This window comes from Pteropus vampyrus, unplaced genomic scaffold, assembly GCF_000151845.1.
Source record: "Pteropus vampyrus isolate Shadow unplaced genomic scaffold, Pvam_2.0 Scaffold288, whole genome shotgun sequence".
Lineage (NCBI taxonomy): Eukaryota > Metazoa > Chordata > Mammalia > Chiroptera > Pteropodidae > Pteropus > Pteropus vampyrus.
The window spans coordinates 1,629,108-1,647,665 of NW_011889069.1; the positions used below are offsets into that span (position 1 = coordinate 1,629,108).

An 18,558-nucleotide genomic window follows, 5' to 3' on the forward strand; every position below is an offset into this window, starting at 1 on the left:
TCTATCTATCTATATCTATATCTATCTATCTATCTATCTATCTATCTATCTATCTATCTATCTATCATCTATCTATCTATCTATCTATGCCTTCATCTTAGGATGATAAATGAGTTATTTTTGGAGACAGGAAGTGACTCCAGTGCCAGCTCCAAATGTTTTCAGGCATGTAGATACATTAATCATCAATTAATTGCACATAAATTTAAATCTACTGATCAGAAGTGCTAGTTTTTTTGTTTGTTTCTTGGTTTTTTGTGTGTGTGTGTGTGGGGGGAGGACACCTGGTTTATAAATCTGTAGATTAAAAAAAATCAAGAATATTGTCACTTATTTAGTTAAACAGAACAAATAACCCTAGGTCTTGGCTTCTACAACTGCTAACTCCTCTCCAAAGTATATTACTTTAAGTTTGCTTTGTAAAAACAATTTAAATTAAGCTCTCCAAATATGCATGTATTGAGGATTTACTTTGATAGATCTGTGTAGGTGGTTATTGCAGAATTAATCCTCAGTAAATACATTTTTGATGATCAGTTGATTTTCATTTAACACCCAGTAGTCACCACATAAACTCTACTCATGTATATCTAGTCAAAAAACAAGTTGAATAAATACTGACCAATTATTAAAATCATTTATTGAGAATTAACTCCTTGTTGTATGCACCCAAATCAATTGGACACATTCGGTAATAAGTTTAAGTGGGTTTCCTTGGTAGATGCCACAGAATAAAGCTTATTCCCTGACATTGGTAGGATTCTTGGATAGACATTCAGCTTGGGGCTCATAAGCTTAAATGTTTGCTTCCCAGGCTGAGGTAAAGGAGTCTGCGTAGGGCAACTAATCAGTTGTGCTGTTCTGAGAAGTTCTGAGTACAGGCTAAAAATAGCTGGAGGTGATCGCCAGCAGTGCTGGTGACTAAGGTTTGCTTAATCCTGTGCAGGAATCTGACATTCTTTCATCAGAATCCTTAGAATATGGATTGGCACAGGAATTAGGGTCTGCCACTGATCTAGGAGTTAACAACTTGTGACTTTGATGACCTCCCTAACATCAGTTTCCTCTTTTATAAAATGGGATCCTAAAAGAATATTGACCATATAAGACTTCTTATCAAATGTAATAGTAAGTAATATACACAAAAGGACTTTTTACACTGAGTAACACATAGAGATACTATTATTGTAATGTTTTTCCAATGAGAAAAGACTTGAGATAATACACCATGGTCCCTGATGAGGCTTCCTTGGCAATCAAATGCACTTAATGGGAAGGCAGGTATCCAGATAATACTCAGATTTCCAGTGGTCATAAACCAAAACTATGCAGTTTGATGCTCCAGTCTCAGTTCCTTTGCATAGGGTTCAGACTGAAGTCCACACACTTGATGGCTCACTTTCATAAGTGCTCAACCCATTCTTGCTATTGATCTTTTTGGAAGGTTGTTCCTCAGTGTATTGCCACATATTTAGCAGTTTAATTTGGGGCAAGATAGCTGTTGACTCACCTTAAGTCTGGAAAGAGATAGAGCGGGTCTTGGGTTGGCAGGGGATGTCTATTCTTTACCCTCTTAGGGACTCCCAAAAGTCAGAATTCTGAAGTTAGAAGTTCTACAGCGTGACTCAGTTCAGTGTGCCCTCCTCTGGCTGCTCAGCGGCCTGAAGGGAAGAGGAAGAAACCATATCCACTCTCATTAATAAACAAGCAAACATGTGAAGGTGCACCACACGATGTACTTACTCCTCCCTGCAGTGGGGCAGGAATCTTAGCAAGTTCAGGGGCTTCAGACCCTTGGAGGAGGAAGTAAGCATTGGAACATGTGGCAGCTGGTGACAGCCACTCCTCCTTCAGAAAGCCACTTGAAATGTAACCTGTGCAAATATCTTCATCTTTTACTGCTCAACCAGACTGTTTACTGGAGCGACCTTATTACCCATCTCCTAAAATTGCCCATAAAATCCATAGATCAGAGGCTAGAGCATCATTACAGCTACCAACCTACATGAGAAGCCTCTGCAATGACTCGCCAGAGGCTGGATTAAGCAAACCTTAGTCACCAGGTTCCCACTGATGTATACTGTATGAACTACAGAAAGAAGGAGAAATAGGAAAAGAACAAAGGGATCTCAACAGTCTCTTTTAAATTCTTCCCTTTTACGGATTTTTTCTAAATTTATTCTTTTTTCCCCCTACTTTGTTTCCTCAGTCTCCCATCCCTCCCTCATGAAACAGATGTGGGATGTTAGAAAGACTTCATAGTTCCCCCAGCTCCCACTGGAGGAGTGGCAGCAGCCAGCAGGCCCTAGAGGAGGGCAAGGCTCAGGCCTGGCTGGCTGTAGCTGTGGGAGCAATCTCTGATGAATTTCAAAACTTGCCTTTACTTTGCATGTGATCAACAGTCACAGTGGGGCCTCTGTGTTTTACTAGAAGAACAAGCACAGAGGGAGGGAGACATTGCAGCCCCCTCTGCTCTTTTCCTCCCCTGCTACAGTGTGGCTGAGTGGAGCGTAAGGAGAAAACTATCTTTGTGCCGTGGGTATATGCCTGCCCAGTACAGAACAGTCCAGGAGAAGGTGGAAAAGAAGTACCGTGCAATCAGCACATAGCCCTGCTGTAGCTGTCCCCAATTCTCATCGGTGGAAAGTGCAAGATGTTTAGCGAGATGTAAAGGTGGGGCCTCTCTCTGCTCCTGCCAGAAAGTCCTGGGCGGAAACCATGGGGCACCGACCAGTGTAGGGTCTTGAAGCAGCTTCCAGGACAAGAACCCAGAAGGGACGACACCCAAGCAATCCCTCTTAGGATCTGCCTCCCCAGCCTCTTCTAGGCTTTCCTGGGCAATAGATTGTGGGAAGACAGAGATGCTTTGGTGATAAAATGTTGTAAAAAGCGGGCTATAAATCACAAAAAGCCGTGCAAATAAAAGCCCTGTCTCGGGTTATTACAGACTCCAGCCTTATCAAAAAGGTAGATTCAGTGCTCACAGAGGTGTTTGTCAAATATTTGTTGATTAATCTTATGTCTTCCTCTCTACCAGAAAACAATGTGACAGCCTCTTGGCTCTCTTACCTTTTAAATGGGCTTTCTATTAATTGATTGATTCGACAGACATAGAACACATGTCTCCTTGTGCATGTGGCTGTACTCAGTGACAGTGTTATAAGGCAACCTCTTTCCTGTCCTTAGGAAGCTATTTGGTGGGATCATGGGATTCCTCTTTAAAGGAATAGAGTCAATGCTCTGGCAGCAGGAGAGATGGGAAAAGTGAATGCTTGCCTCCTTTCATTTGGCTGTTACAGCCCCTTTCTCAGAAAGCTTTCCTTCTAAGCATAGCTCTGGCAAGATAAAGAAAAGTCCAGAAGACCTTCTTTCTCAGTGGCAGGGCCAGTGCCCTTATATCTATTCCAGGGAAGCCTGTGAGGATGTATGGGGACCTCACAGCTCCAAGAACTGCAGTTATAATGGGAAGTAAATCCTCTAGGCCATTTTATCTTTCAAAGAGCCTGATGGACTAACCTAATGCAGTGCTTCTCAAAGTCTGATCCCCAAACAGCAGCACTGGCATCACCCAGCCACTCCTCAGAAATACAGATTCTCAGGTGTCACCTCAAACCTACTCAGTTAGAAACAGGAGCTAGAGATCAGCAACCTGTGTTTTAACCAGCCTTCCAAGGGCCTTCATGCATGCTCCAGAGAATTGGTTCTCAAATGTGGCTGCATGTTGGAATGACATTTTAAAAGCAATCCATTGTCTTACTCCCAGAGATTCCAATTTGATTGGTCTAGAAAGAAGCTTGGGTGTGGGCGTTTTGAAAACCCGCTCAGGAAAGTTTCATGTACCATTAAAGTGGGAACCATCGATCTGGCCATCTAAAAATTTGGCTGCTGGGAAAGGGGACCTCAGATCCCTACCCCGCCCCAGAACTTCAGCTGCTCTGCTTCTGTTTTCTGGTATTTTTAGCAATTTCTGGATATTTGCCCAGTCATCAAGAAGAAAACACTAAATAGTAGCATAAGGTGGCACTTTTCATCTTACTTCCTGGAGACATCTCACAGGTCAACAAGGGATGCACAGGAGACCAGGTCAGAATGAGTTCCTGGGGCTTCCCAGAAACACAGGAGAGTCACTGACACAGCTGGCTTTGCACAGGTGGCCATTCTTCACCACTTTGTGCCAGAGAGAAAAGAGAGCCACAGCCTTAAAGCACTGACTGGGTTGGGTTGCACTCTTGCTTGCAGTCACAGATCCAGTCACAGACATGATTTTCCTTTGAAATTCACACTTAGGAGAGGTGGGAAAAGGAGGGTGGGGCTGGTAGGGAGGAAAATTGAGACCTCCTAGATGGTTAGCACATTGCTGTGTCCGGTTGTGAAAACCAATAAATATACTCACTGGGGTGAAAAGAAAAATCTGCCTAGCCAAGCTGTGTGAAGCAATGAAGGGAAAGGAAAGGTATTACTCAGAGGAATTCTGGTCTCCAATGGAAGCTAGAGTAGGGTAAAAACAGTTTCCTTCTGAAATGCTGGGACCAGGTTCATTGCCTATCTTGGCATCTGCCCCCATTCTCCCAGTAAACATGTCGCCTAGCTCCTGGGAAGACCTCCTCACTTATCTGAGAAGCATCTGAGGGCAAATGAGGTACAGCCAGTCAATTCTCTCCCGATCCCTCCTTCATTCTCTCATATGAGCCAGATTCCAGCTGATGTTTCCCTGGGTCACGGTTTTCCGACCAGCAAAGTGTAACACCAGACCTCTGTCTCCAGAGCATGGAGAAGCTGTGGGTAGGAAATGAAGGTCGTGTTTGCATTTCATCAGTGTTCTTCTGCATTAGGAAAAAGTGTGAGAGATTTTGCTCCATCCCCATCCCTGCAGGGGGCTGTCTAGAGAAGAGATTTTAAAACCATCCTACTGCCTTTCAGAGCACTTGCCTAAAAAGACTATAGCTCCAGACAATTGCATGTTATTTCTCCACTGACTCTATACACTCAAGAGCAATCCTTATTTTTCTCCTTCTAGCAATATAGTATGGATTGTGAGGTAGCACCTCTGAATTAAGAGAATAACCAGGTCCACTAGTGGCATGGGTAGAGTTGAGAGTTGACACAGAACCTTGATAATGCTAAGGAGAAGGAATTAAAGGTTTGACCACGCATGTGGTCTGTTACAGAGATGCTGTTGAAGGTCCCAGCAGCACAGATGTGGGGTCAGAGCTCCGCCTTACAGATTTTCAGATTCTCAGTTTAGGCAGAGGGGGAGCATAGGCGTGAGAGGTAAGGGGGAGACAAAGGACACTGCCACATCCTGGATCCCGGCACTTGCCTTTCACCCTGTCTCTCTTTCATTAAGGAACCGAGAGCCATCAGAGGGAGGATTTGAGAAGAGGTAGTCTTGGCTGAAACTAGAGCTAGTCTAGAGCCCAAGTTCAAAGTAAATATGTAATAGTTAATATAAACACTCCCCCTGAAACATGACGCATTGTGTGGAAAGCACTTGAACTACATTAGAATACAGTGGTGCCCCCTTATTTGAAGTTTTACTTTTCACAGTTACAGTTACCCACAGTCAACTGTGGTCCAAAAACATTAAATAAAAAAAATCCAGAAATAAGCACTTCATAAGTTTCCAGTTGTGTGCCATTCTGAGTGTGAGATGAAAACTCTGATGCCTTGCTCTGTCACACCTAGGATTTGAATCATCCCTTTGTCCAGCATTTCCACGCTACAGGTGCTTCCTGCCTGTTAGCCACTTAGTAGCCGTCTCCACTACCAGATCAACTGTCTTGGTATTGCAATGTTTGTGTTCAAGAAACTCTAATTTTATTTATTAATGGCCCCCAAGAGCAGAAATGCTGGTGCTGGCAATTCAGACATGCCAAAGAGAGGCCGTAAAGTGCTTCCTTTAAGTGAAAAGTGAAAGTTCCCAATTTAAAAAGGAAAGAAAAATTTCATATGCTGAGTTTACTAAGTTCAACAGTAAGAACAAATATTCTACCATAGAAATTGTGAAGAAGGAAAAAGAAATGTATGCCAGTTTTGCTGTCGTACCTCAAGCTGCGAAAGTTAGGGCCTCAGTGCATGATAAGTGCTTAGTTAAGATGGAAACAGCATTAAATTTGTGGATGGTAGACTGGAACGGAAAAATGTTTCCCATTGTGTTGTGCTAGAAAGCATTGAGCCTATATGAAGACTTCAGCAAGGGAATCCCCTGACAGAAGAAAAACCCAGCAATTAACTGTAGATGAGGAGAGGTTATAACATGATATTTTGAGAGAGAGGGAGAGGAAGACCAAATTCACATAATTTTTATTATAGAATATTGTTACAATTGTTCTATTTTATTATTAGTTATTATTGCTAATCTCTTACTGTGCCTAATTTATGAATTAAACTTTCTAATACCTATGTATATATAGGGAAAAAAAATAGTGTATATAGAATTTAGTACTATCTGCTGTTTCATGCATCCAGTGGAAGTCCTTGAACTTAACACCTGTGGACAAAGGGGACTACTGTGTGTACATTTTGAATTTTCCAGAGTCCTTTGAGTTCATGAACCACCCTGATGATCTGGCGTCCTTCACTCTGAAAAGCTGAGGATCGTCCCTGGCTGTGTCACTGAATGGGTTAGCTGAGTTGTCCTTGGTATTCACTGTTAAAGTGAGGAATGGAGATCTAGAGAAGGCTAAGCTCTTCAGTTGAAACTATTTTGAACAGTTGAGCTGTTCCTATAAACAGCGTTTTACGATGGCCCTATAAAGAGCGGCCCCAAAAAAATCATTGGAATGAACTGGGCTTGTAGCACCTTGTTTGGGGGCTGAATGCAAGTTAGCCCCTTCTGCTAAGTTAGCTTCTGTCTAGGTTCCGAGCCCTTCAGAAAGGTGAGCACCTGAACACCTGGACAGGTCAGTGAAGAGCTCCATCGCAGAAACACTCTGCAGTTCCAGAAGGGAGAACACAAAAGCGAGCCTGCCCTTGTCGTGGAGGGATGGGGGACAGATGGTGGTCAGCGGATTTTTAAGGTAGCATTTCAATGGGAGCTGCTCAGATAGGGCCAGTCTTTTCTTTGAAGTTTTCTCTGGTAGTCTTTCACCAAAGTCTTTTTTTTCCTATATTATTCTCTGCAGCCATGGAAACACATGGGTATTCTGTCTTCTCATAGCACCCTCTTTCTGACCCTGTCATGTCAGCTATAATGCAGCATCTCCTCATCTGTCTTCCCCTGGAGATTATAAGAAGGCAGGGGTTATATCTTTCATCTCTGCAGCCCAGAGCTATCACAGTATCTGGTGTATATAGATTCACAACTCCTTATCGACAATTCCAAATTCAAAAAGGTCTGAAAACCTGGTTTTCTTATAACTCATTTTTCTGTAAAGCCTGGGCTAGGTGTTTTTAAGTTTGCAAAGTCAAAATGTCATAGCAGAGTAAAAAATAAAATGGACTCTCTTAAATGGCAAAATGGAAGAAGTACTAACAGCCAATGTAAGCAGCGAACTGTTGGGCACAGAGGGAAAAGTAAAACACTCTGAGGTGAGCTGAGAGCGGCTTAGAGGCTACACGACACTTAAGCTGGGTTTAAATTTTAGATATGATTCCCAAAGTTGAGGAGCTGGAGTAGGGAGATAAACTTGGGCCAGCATTTATGGTTTTCTAAGTATTTCCCAAACTTTTTATATTCTTCCCATGAAGTTTTCAAGCTCTCCTAGGGCTGAAACTTTTTCCATTTTTTCTCTTCTTTCCATATGGCCCAGTGAAAGGCATTGTGAGGCCCACTTTGGGACTGTAGAATGAAGTATAGTCATCTCCTGGAATGTTCCTGTTCTGCAAGAAATAATTCTGGGCCTTGCACATAAAATATGATCAAGAATATTTTCTTGAATAATGAAAACTTAAGGAGTGTGACTTTTTAAATCTGTAAACTTTATTTTTAGATCAGTTTTAGGTTCCATTAAAATTGAGCAGAAAGTACAGAGATTTCCCACACACCCCCACACACCACAAGGACTACCTTCCATTATCAACATCCCCCACCAGTGTGCATTAGCTGCAGTCCATGTGCCTACATTAACACGTCATTATTTTAATGCTTGTTTGTACCTACTTAAGAGAAATAGTGGAGGCATACAAGGCTTTGCTCCCTGACCCCAGATCATACTCAGCACCTCTCACTTTCCTTCCCCTATTTAGAGGTTCTGGGTCTACTGAGAAACCTGCCCAGCTACAAAGATGCAGAGCAGAGAAGAAACAGGATGACAAGCTTTGAAAGGTGTAAACACTAAGGCAGAGAAATCATTTCTGTGTAACAGAGGGAAACTCATAGGCATAGACATTAAAGATGGAAAAAGACCTACAAGATCAATTCTCTCCCTCAGGGTTCAGAGTAGGTGAAGTAATCAAGGCACACTAGTTCCTGACTTCTCATGATGGGAGAAACAAAAGCCACTCATCCTTCACCAGCTCCCCAGCCAGCTGAGGCCCAGGGTTCTCTATCTTTTTCCATGAGAGCAGCCCAAGGACAGAGGTACTAAATACCAAGTCCTTGAAATGATTTGCTTATGCAGTTTACAAGCCACATTTAAAGTACCACTGCAGACTCATGACATCCTGATGGAGTTTGCAGAGTGTGTAGAGATCTCCCCTTTTTACCGATGAGGGAACTGGGGTGAGCAAGCTTGTGAGGTTTTCGCGTTGGTTGAGGGATGGGGTCAAGCTGGAGCCCAGGATGTTGAGTCTTGGGCCGCGCTTACACAGGGCGTGACCAGAGGGGGCAGTGCTCTCAGGAGGCCCTGGTCACAGCCTATGATAAAACTAGATCAGTTTTTCTTAATGTAACATTCATACAACAACAATGAAAAATAATCTTCCTTCAGAAGCAAAGAAGAGTGTTTTAATCTGTGGGTAGGAAAGTAAGTTTCTGTGTCAAATCATTTCAGAAAAAAACTTCAGTGTGGCTCCTCAGGGAGGACCTTCCCAGAGTCTTTAACATACTAATGCAGTTGTGAGTCTCCAAGAGAAGGAGGGTGTGGTGTTCCCTGAAAATATCTGAACACAGTTCGTTTTGGGCAGATCTTCTTGGATTGGAAACTCTTTGGAGAATGCAGAGTTGGAATCAGTCAAACAGAGGACTTGTGGTGACATTTTCATTCAGTTTTCAGCTCTGGAGTATCTTTCATGAAGGCTCTCAGAGAAAATTAGAGGAGGAAAAACAACAGCAACAACAGAATATGAAAATCTCTAAGAGACGACTAAAAAAAACTGAGTTAATTGGGTATAAAGAAAAAAGATCTGGCAGGCCACTAAAATCAATTTAAAAATATTTGGCATGTTTGAGGATTTGGTACATGGCAAGATAAGGGGCTCTTCTCGAAAGTAGAAGGTGCAGAGCCTGGCTCCCTTGTGGCAGAGGGAGGTGGAGACCAGCTTGGTGGTGAGGAGCCTGCTGTGTGAAGGGTGGATGCCTCTGAGACCAGGAGCCAGGTGAAGTGTGGACTCAGCAGCCTGAGTTCTCAGACAGAGGGTCTCCTAGGAAGAAGATGAACTGGGTTGAATGCTTTTAAGGCACGGGACCAGGGAAAATTATCCATGCAGGTCACAACTGGCCTTACGGTGCTGTGATCATGAGCAGTTTATGTAAAAGCAGATCTGAACAGTGGCACTAAGGTGAAACTGTGGATGCTGTATGACAAAGGAAAGGAGAGGGATCTTGAGTGAATTCAGTCCAACTGGGAGGAGTGAGGAGGAGATGGGCAAGGGAGAGAGAGGAGAAGGGCTCAGAACCAAAGCCTTTAATGAAAGTCACTCTGCAAGGAACTGGGGCCTTCCTTCAAAATAAGCATCAGCCAACACTGACCCCAGGTGCTTGAGGCCACCACCTGTGAGAATAGAGGTTCCACATGCCTCACCACTTCAATGCCCACATCTGAGGTACCCCCTTGATCTGCATGGTTTCCATATCTTCCCTCATTCCTTCCTTACCTTTCCTCGATGAGGAGAGGGAGCAGGCAGGGTGGGGAAGAGGGACAGCAAGTGGCAACAAAACAAAAGGAAAATCATGACGGGAGGCGGGGATCTGGTGATGGGCATCTCGCAAAATTCTGAGGTTCATTAAATATAGAAAGGTAGGGTGAAAAAATAATATTCACTTATTTTTACAATTTCAAAGTCGGAAGCTGGCCTTGATTTCAAAGAACTTGTATGTAATGTGATGCATGGTGTTCTTTTCTGTCTCTCTTTTTTTTTATAGGTAAGTGACATTTCATTCTGCTCATCCCCAAGGCAAAGTTGGATGTTTTTAAAGTGGAAAAAAAATGAGCGGAAAAAGAAACGGGGAAGGTGGGAAGAGGTGGCAGTCAAGGGGCATCACAGGTAGGTGCCCACTGAATTCATCATCCTTTGCCCAGATGGGCAGGGGGAGGCTCTTCCCCAGGGTCCATGGTGAATGCTTTTCCCCAGGACTGGAGGTCTGGATACGGTTGTGGCTTTTTAGACGGAGATGACTTTGCTCTTGGAAAGAGGTTGGTTCTATAAAATTGTTGGCTAGTGCTGTCGCCAAGGGGTCCGTCCCTGGTGACGTTTCAGGTCTCAAATGAGTTGCGGTTCTGTGCCCTGATGCCATGTATCAGGTACTTTGCTGTGGCTGGTGGTAGAGGAATTAAGGGAAACATGCTGAAGACAAAATTAGGAATGTGCAAGATGAGATTTCCTGTCCTGATGGGACTGCAAACGGTATGGGAATTTCTGGATGGAAAGGAGATTTGTGAGAAAACTGAGATTCTCGGGTACATTAAGAATCATTTACTTAATTTTAAGATCTGCCTAATTACTGTGGATGTGTTTTTCTATTGTGTGGTCACTGAGGCAAAACATACATTCTCCTTATGAAGGAGAGTGGCTTTCTGGAGCTGGAGGCCAATTTATCATAATCATCTTACTTCTTCTTGGCCATTCAGGAAAGTCATTTTGAAGTTCAAGACTAATTTGGGCTTTCCTACAATTCTTAAAATCAATTGCTCTCTCCTAAGATTAAAAAGGAAATACTTTTATTTTTCCTATGATTTGTGAATAATCCATGGAAATAATTGACTGATGACTCTGCCCAAATGTATTTGTTATTTTCTTTGAGAGAGAGAGAGAGAGAGAGAGAGAGAGAGAGAGAGAGAGAGAGAGAGAGAGAGAGAGAGATTCTATTTAGCAGTCTATAAATCTAGACCAAGGACATAGAACTCAATTCAATAAAAATATTTAAAATGTGCAGCCCTTTGTAAGTCCAATTAAGAGAGATAAGCAGAAGTGTTTGGAGGTTGGGTTGTTAGGAAGAGCAAAAAGATAAAAATGACTTCGATCTCTGCCAAAGGTCTCAGAGGAGACAATCTCATCCACACATCTGAGAAAAAATCTGTAGATATCAGAAATGCTAGACAGAGGCGAAAATACCAGAATTTGTTTTTAAAGATGCTTAGTTTTGTTTCTGAAATTTGGACATACCTATGTTCTTTAAATTCTCTTTTCTTCAATTTCAACAAAGAGGAAAAAAGCTCAAAATGTAACTTCCTCCTCTGAAATGAGAAATTTCATCGTATATAAAATACCATAAAACATCACTTTTCATGATGTCATATTCCAATCTTGTGTTTTTTAAATCATATTTCCTCTACAGACACAGTGACTCCTATTACATTTTTGTAGCTATAGAAAGGCCTGAGAATGCTTCTTAGTACTGCCCTGCATAATGGGGACAATTGAGCTGCCATCTATCTGCATCCCAGTTCAAGTCGGTGCTCCGAACACCTTACAACCTGATTTGAAAACAAGAAAACCTGCAACCAAGAAGCCATCCTAGACTCTTACCCCATAGGGCAATAAAAAGTTGGGGTTTTTAGCCATAAGGCTTTCTGTAGCCCTTTTGTCACAAATGAAAATTTCTATTTGCTGCCTTTAGATCGAGGTCGATTGAATCATTGATTAAGTTGGAAAATCATCTCTTTTTTTGGAATTCATCAACAGAATAAGGGCTGTGACATAATTTCTTTCTTGTCTTGGTATTCTGTCTTTTATACAGATGGCAAGAGTTGGTTGGGTGGGAAAGGGGCAGCATTCTCTCCCAGGCTTCTCCTTTGAGTACAATAACTTGCTTTGTCAGTTCAGAAGCAGGAGGCATTGGGAGGCCCGTACTATTGTAATGGATGAAGTCAGCACCTCAAATTTTCCTGTTAATAAGGAGGTAATAGAGTATATGTTAATTTTACAAGAAAAATTTCCACAGAGTATGTAAGTACATGGGATATATTTGAATAGTTTTAATATGCTACAGTTCTCAGAGCTACAAGAATAAAATTCTATTTGCACCTACCTTATAAACAACACCTTTCCCATCATCACAGCACTCTGTGGAACAGGACAAGCGGGTAGTGCTTGCCCACACATACATCCCAAAACACACAACACTCCCATATACTCACACAAACAAACGCATATTTTTAGATGCAAACACACAAAGCTGTGACTTTGTCTTTGAAAGGTGATAAGGAGCAAAGACCATTTTTAGAATTTGATCTGCCCCCTCCGTTGTTTCCTGAGATATATATGCGTTCTGCTTCATTCCCCAATCTCTTATCGAAAGCCATGCCCAGTCACTGTGTTTAACTTCCCCAGGTTCTTCACTTGCTTTGTGATCCATCGATCTGGCTGCTTCCCCAGCCTCAGTGCCCCGAGTTGGATAGTTAGTCATGTAGGCTCCAGCATTGATCTACCCCTCTCTGTTTTTCTCTCCACTCTGGGTTATGTGGCCTTCCTCGATCCTCTGTCTGTCCTCACCAGTTCTAGCCTAGAAGAAGGCCAGGCTATCTGCTGAAATTTGTGCTCCTTGGGCACTGGAATCTCAGCGTTTCAGGAAGCAGCCATGAGTGTGAGGTGGTATAGACTGAAACAAAGGATATATAGAAAGCCACACCAAGCCCGGCCTTCTGCTACCCTTGCAGAGCCCGTTTTGGGTACTGCTATGTTCCCACGCTTTAGGCAAGGACCATTTCATTACATCTCTTTAAAGCTAATCTTTACTAAGTGTCAGATGCTATGCTAAATGATGCATGCACATGCACATGTACATTCACACATGTTTAATTTTTAAAACAATCCTATGATGTTGGTTTTAGCATCCTTTTTATACACATAAGGCAATCGAGGTTTAAGGAGAAAGGATATTTTGTCTAAGGTCACCTGACCTTGAAGACTGGATTTGAATTTGTACTTCTCATACTCCAATATCTATGAACTTAACTGCTTGTATGCCACCTATGCTATCCCAGAGGAGCATAGGGGGACGGAAAAGGAAAGTCTGTAAATCACACTGGGACTTTCTAGCTGTTTAGATCAACTGACCTCTTGACTGTATAGGCACCCTCTGGACAGGGCTTTGGAGGAGCCAGCCCAGATAGGTGAGAAAAGAACTTGACAAGGCTTAGAAGAACTTGGATTTGAGGCCTGCATCTGCCATTAATTTGCTGTATGCCCTCAGGCAATTTATTTAATTCGCTGAGCCTCTTACATCATGACTAAGGCAAATGAAGTATAATACTATTTCATGAACTTAATAGGAGACAAATCAGAGAATAATACCTCTGAAAGGATGTTCTAACAATACATACCTATTACCATTTCCTTAAAAACTTCCTTTCACCTTGGCTTCCCAAATCTCTAAGTCTACTTCTTGATTTTTCTGATGAGGTCTAGAATTTTTGCCAAAAGCAAGGAACAATTTTTGGCAGCTTTCTGAGTCTTCACTTCTTTTCAATACCAGGCCTAGTGGAGAGCAAAATTAGCCTGCCAATCACTCAGAAACGTGTGGGCCCCAGGAAATTAAACTCCCCCTCTCTCCAGCTGTCTATCCCCAAGTGCCAGGTACCGAATGAATACGCAAGACACACGTTTTTGTTCCCATGTCTCCTCTTCCTACATGTTAATTTGATCATTTTAGTAGAACAAAATAAACCAAGCAGATTTGAGATGTAGTTCATTATCCCCAAAGGCTAAAGATTACAGAATGTAGTTTGCAGGAAGGTGATTATTGCTCTTGCATCATTCTTTTGGATTTCAACCTTTCCTTTCTCCAGCAATATTTAAAAGCTGCCATTTACACTGGTTACCCTCCTTTGATGGCAGACTGAAAGAAGAGAACAGAGACTAAGATCACTCAGCACAGCCTTGGAGCTGGTGTGGCTGACTTAGAGAGCCCTTCACGCATCTATTTGGCACTGAGGACAGAACCCACGTAACTGCTTTCTGCAGATCATTCATGGGTGCACGCATGCAGTTAGGAAAATTACTCTCTAAATGCTTCCTGTGTCTGCCAGTGGCATTCACACATTCCTTCCTGTTCCTTCGGGAAATTAAAAAAGGATCTTCCATGAAGACTGGCACTTGGAGAAAGCTGCTTCGTCTCACCTATCCTTCCCATACCTCATCTCCGGAGTGAGTTATCTTAATCCTGACATTTGCCCAACCATTCAGAGGAAAAGCCTTTTTTGTACTGCAGTGGGTACACAATGATTGCACTAATATGAAAAGCCAAGAGTAGATCCCTTGGCAAGTAAAGGATAAAGAGTTTTATCTGAACTACTTGGTCACTGTTTTGGGGCTGACATGGTATCCCCTCCAAAAATACATATGTTGAAGCTCTAAACCCCAGTTTCTCAGAATGTCACTGCACTTGGAGATAGAGCCTTTGAAGGAAAATTAAAATAAAATTAGGTCACATGGGAGGAAATGCTTCGTCCAATCTGACTGGTGTCTTTATAAAAAGAGGAGCTTAGGACACAGATACACACAGAAGAAAGATCATATTAGGACAAAGGGAGAACATGGCCATCTACGAGCCAAGGAGAGAGGCTTCAGAATGAAACCAACCCTATAGACACCTTGATCTTGTACTCCCAGCCACCAGAATGATGATAGTTTGTTGTGGCTGTCCAAGCAGACCAATGCAGTCACAGGTGAGTTCATCAGGACTCAGCCCGTGCGTCTGGGAACAGGCCGAGTCTCCTCTGGGCCATGGAAAAGAGGCAAACTTGCAAGTCGAATCCCTGCTTTGCCCGATTTTGCTTGACCTTTGGCAAATTACATGTTCTTATCTACATAAAGGGCATGATTATTTCTACATACACACACACACACAAACACTCACACACACACACACACACATATATATATCACTGCTGTTTTGAAAATTAAGATAATGAATAACAAATATTGTTATTTTAGTGACCAATATCAAGTTCTCTAACTTTTGTTATTTCTGTTAGTAGCGAAATTATAAATAACATGTTGTGATTTTTAGTATGTGCCAGGCACTGTGCTAAATATTTACCCAGGAAATTTTGTTTAATCTGGCCTTTTTACTTGTGGTAATTGAAGACAACAAGTTTGTTCTCAGGACTCTGTGTTAATTCATCAACTTGCAGGCTAAGGTCTGAGTGCAGGCCCGTGAACTTTCTACTTTTCACCCATCTGGCTGATATTCATTAGCTCTCTGCCTTACTGACTTGGGGAGAAGAACTGCCTTGGGCGAATGCTCATGGGAGGTCCACACTCCCTACACTAGCCCTGTCTTCTCTCTTAGTACCTCCAGATGTTTCCCTATTTAAATTAGACTTAGTTACAAACGACTACAGACAAACTGTACAGATTCACATATAATGATTTGCATTATCAAAGATGAGGTTATTGACCATGAACATATAATGTACCACAAACACATAAGACATTGAAAGTGTGTGAGTGTGGGGGAGTGTCAACCGTTCTGCCAATATCCTGATCTATATGAACATGAAATCTCACCTACAGCATGCCCTTCCTAGAACAGTGGATCTCAGGATGAAGAAACATATTCAGTGAACACAAACCATTCTGACATTTTGAGATGAGAGAAGATCCTGACTTCTGGGCAGAGGCTAACTGAAAAGCAAGAAGCCCTGGATGACATAACCATTGTGGGTTTACCAAGGACACGGTCCTCAGCTTCTAGGGTCCACAAAAGGACAGAATCAGTCCAACAGATGTGTCCAGATGCCTGGTGACAGAGTCACAGAGTTATACTCACAAACAGATGATACAGCCGCACCAAAATTCCAAATGAACAATTAAACATGAAGGAGGACATGACTTTCCAGAAGCTGCTGCTATCAATATTCTGGAAGCTGAGCTATTGATAAGTTTCCTGACGAGTAAAGATGTAGAGCAGAAGTTCTCTGAGATTTTCTACCCCAACATATGTGAGAAATACAGCCTACCTGTTGGTGACCACATCTGAGGCTACATTGATTTTCCATAAGGGGCAGTCCAGAGGCTCTCAGCAGGGGTAGAGTGCTTCGACTGGTCCCTCACATCATGCTGTCCCCTTGGCCCTCAGAACCAGAGTGCTAGGAAGTGAGTGGGCTTGAGGGATAGTTTATTCCACCTTACCATCCCACCTTTTCGTACCACTTTAAATTTCTCAATTTAAGAGCTTCCCTTTGCCCTTAAAGAGGAAGATCCAAATAGTCCACTGAGTCTACCAGGCTCTGCTGGTTCTGGCCTCAGCTGCTTCCTAGCCCATCTCTTCCCCACGCTCTCCTTGCTTTAGCCACAAGGTCTTGCAACTGGTCTTCAGTCCTTCTGCCTGGAAAGCACCCTGCACGCTCTCTCTCTCTCTCTCTGTCTCTTTCTAGGTGACCCTCGGGATCTTTTATAACTCAATCCAAGACCCTTACTCAGGAAAACCTTCCTGGTCCCCAGGCTGTGCCTCCGGTCTGGGGTCAGCCCTTTTCTCTCGGTGCTATGTTTTGGATTGCACCTAATGGTTCATTGGTGACTTGGTTCCAGTTTCCCAATAGACTGGCAGCCTCATGACAGCAGGCCCTGGGGTTGCTTTTGCTTCCTGTGCTCTGCCCAGCACCTGGAACCATGAAGACACTATCCCTGCTCATGGAGGGACCAGGGAAATTTCCCTGTCCCGCAGCAGTGAACTCCTTCCCAGAACAAGGATAGACTAGCAGTGAAACAGCTGTGGGCAGTCCTTTCAGAAACAACACAGCTGGCTTACTGTCTGTGCTTGATTAAAGTTCAAATTGCTCACCACGGACCTCGAGAAGTCGAGTGGTTCTCAGCCTTAACTTCTCCTTAGAAACACCGAGGTTTTAAAGACACTGATGCCTTGCCTCGTGCCCAGAGATTCCCAGTCAATGGGCCTAGGTGTCCTCAGGTGTTTCCACGTGCAGCCGGGCCTTTAGGATCCCCTGCCTGGAGACATTCCTTCTTCCCACTGAATGATCTTTGATTATTTTAACTCCAAGAGTATCTTTCATCCAAGCTCTAATAGTTGTAGCACACTGTGAGGACTGCTTCGGGTGCCTCACGTAGCTTGATCCTCATAATAAGAAGAGATAGCTATTGTCATTCCTATTCTGTGGATGAGAGACTACAGCCCAGAGAGATTAAGCATCTTGAGTGAGGACACACAGCTCACATGTGAAGAGGCAGCATTCAAAATCATGTCCATCTAACTCCAGAGCCTAGGCTTTACACACTATACCATAACACTTTATATTCTTGTGGTGTATGTGCATATATACATATATGTATGTATACATATACATATATGTACATATATATACATATGTACATATACATATATCCCACAGCATCTATTGTTGGGGATGGCTAGGTATTTCTAAGGATTCCCAGGTAACAACAGCAATTGAGAGTCAAGGTTAAAAAAAAAAAACTCAATTATGTATTACAGATGCCTAAATCCCTGGGCTGTGTCTCTCACCTACCGCCCATAGCTTTGAGTTGAGGAAGGGCAGTGCCTATGTGGCCACTGCTATGAGCTGCTCTGGCCTTTCTCTGATTCAACAGGAGTGAGGTGGAAGGTATAATGAGGCAGGAGCAAAGACTTAAGACAACTAATTTTTCCCCCTTCTAATCCCCAATTTTGGACAAACATGGGGACCAGAAGTGAGTGAGAGAATTAAATTAATGAACACAATTTCTCCCTGTCATTGAACTCTGACTAATGAGTCTATTTCTGGGTAATAAGAAGGAGCAGGAAGTGACAAGGCAGTGTAATGAATTAGTGGCCCAGAACCTCGTTAGTCAGAATAATCTTTCCACGAAAGATAAATGATGCAAACATTAATTATAAAGCCAGGGTGGATATGCATCCCATTATTTGGCTTCCTAAGAAATCTATCCTGGTTATTATGAGGCATTTCAAACAATAATAATAATAATAATAATGGCTCAGTGAGAACCCTAACCCCTGGGGAGACTCACTAGAGGCGGGGGCCAGCTCTGCTTTCTAAAGGGGCCGATTCTCCATTCCTGAGGCACTGGACCTTGCTCCCTGAGTTATGTCTACGAAAGGAAGGGACGGATTCCCTGCCCGAGCCTTCCGGTGACCTGCAGCCTGCCTGTCTCTCCAGCTCAGTCATTCAGAGCTGCCCATTCTGGGTCCTTAAAATCAGGTGACGCAAGGAGTTCAACAGAAACATTCTCCCCATTGTAAAAAGAGAGGGCGAGTTCTTG

The 18,558-nt window shown here is 42.9% G+C and overlaps 1 long non-coding RNA gene across 1 annotated transcript in view; it reads left to right on the forward strand.

The window, feature by feature from the left end:
- LOC111729898 overlaps window positions 1-16,854 on the forward strand; it is a 274,325-nt gene extending 257,471 nt beyond the window's left edge. The window contains exons 2-3 of the long non-coding RNA XR_002776449.1: window positions 10,244-10,365; window positions 15,838-16,854. This is a non-coding gene — a long non-coding RNA (uncharacterized LOC111729898). The remainder of the gene's footprint in view (window positions 1-10,243; window positions 10,366-15,837) is intronic.
- Window positions 16,855-18,558: the final 1,704 nt, after the last annotated feature.